We start from the raw sequence: 1,328 nt of genomic DNA on the forward strand, positions 1-1,328 counted from the left end.
CCAAGGATTTCCCGGGATGAATCTTCTCTTACTTCTTCTCCATCCTTTTCTCCTACCACTTCTTTTTCAACATCTTCATTCGTGATTCTTTCTTTTTCTTTCTCCTTTTCCTTACCCTTTTCCTCATCTTCAGGATCTTTAGGAAATTCAGGCTCTTTGTAAGCTAATCCACTCCTAAGTGTGATAGCTTTCACATGATCGGAGGGATCTGCTTCACTTGAGCTTTCGAAAGAATTTTTACTTAGCTCCTCTTCAGAATTTTCTAACTTTTTAGAATTAGTTTTGACCATTATGTTAAGGAGGGTATCGGAATCCTTCTGCATCTCTTTTAATTCAGATCTAAGATCACTAATCTCTTGAGACATAGATTTTTCAAGCTCTAGAATCTTTTTGTTTAGGTTTTCAGCTTCAGAATAGGGAAAACTAGGATAGGAAACAGGATTAGATTGAATAGCTGAGATTGGTTCGGGAGGTGGTGTCCAACCAGGCTCAGAAGACGTTTTCCCGCGGTCAGGTGGCTCACGACCGCGGTGAAACATGTCTTGGCCGCGGTCAGAAGCAGCACGACCGCGGTGAAAGCTTGCTTGGCCGCGGTCCGGATGAATGGACCCGCGGTGATCAGAAACGAATGGAAAATCTTGAATTTGATAAACTTCTGCAGTGTTCACCATCCCTTGATCATAAGAATTCATTGGGTTGTCCCAACCATCAAAGTTACACGTATTGTGTACCCTATTTGGTTGTTGCAATCCAAGATGATTCATTATGTGACGGAGACACTTTATAACTTCCGAAATTTCTTCTTTCTTCTCACGAAGTGCAGAATTACCAAAGGTTACTTGATTTTGGATGCTGTTTCCAAAATTTTTAATGAAAACGTGAGCATCTTCTACAGATCTAGTTGTGAAATCTTCATTACTTGCTACATCAAAAGAGTGTCGTAACTCTGGAGTTATACCGCGATAGAAGATACTTAGCAGGTATTCCTCGGCATATCCATGGTGTGGACAATCTCTTTGGTATTCCCTAAATCTTTCCCAAGTATCTAAAAGATCTTCATCTTCTTTTTGTTTAAAAGTTCTTATCTTCTTTCTTAAGAGATTTGAAAGATTTCTAGTGTAAAAACGATTTAGGAAAGCAGTTCTACACGCTGCCCACGTTTTTAGTGAAGCAGGTGGCAAAGATTTTAGCCATTTGCTGGCCTTATCTCTAAGAGAGAATGGGAAAAGACTACACTTGTGGTAATCCCCATTTGCTGTAATGGTTGCACATAATTCTTCGAAAGTCTCGATATGGTCTATCGGATTTTCAAATGAATAACCAGAGAA

General features: G+C 39.8%; 1 non-coding gene across 1 annotated transcript; it reads left to right on the forward strand.

Moving 5' to 3' along the window:
- Positions 1–993: 993 nt before the first annotated feature.
- On the forward strand, positions 994–1,101 carry LOC112083734. The gene has a single exon (XR_002897866.1). It is a non-coding gene; the product is annotated as a small nucleolar RNA R71 (small nucleolar RNA).
- The last annotated feature ends 227 nt before the right edge of the window (positions 1,102–1,328 follow it).

This window comes from Eutrema salsugineum, unplaced genomic scaffold (assembly GCF_000478725.1).
Source record: "Eutrema salsugineum unplaced genomic scaffold, Eutsalg1_0 scaffold_6, whole genome shotgun sequence".
NCBI lineage: Eukaryota > Viridiplantae > Streptophyta > Magnoliopsida > Brassicales > Brassicaceae > Eutrema > Eutrema salsugineum.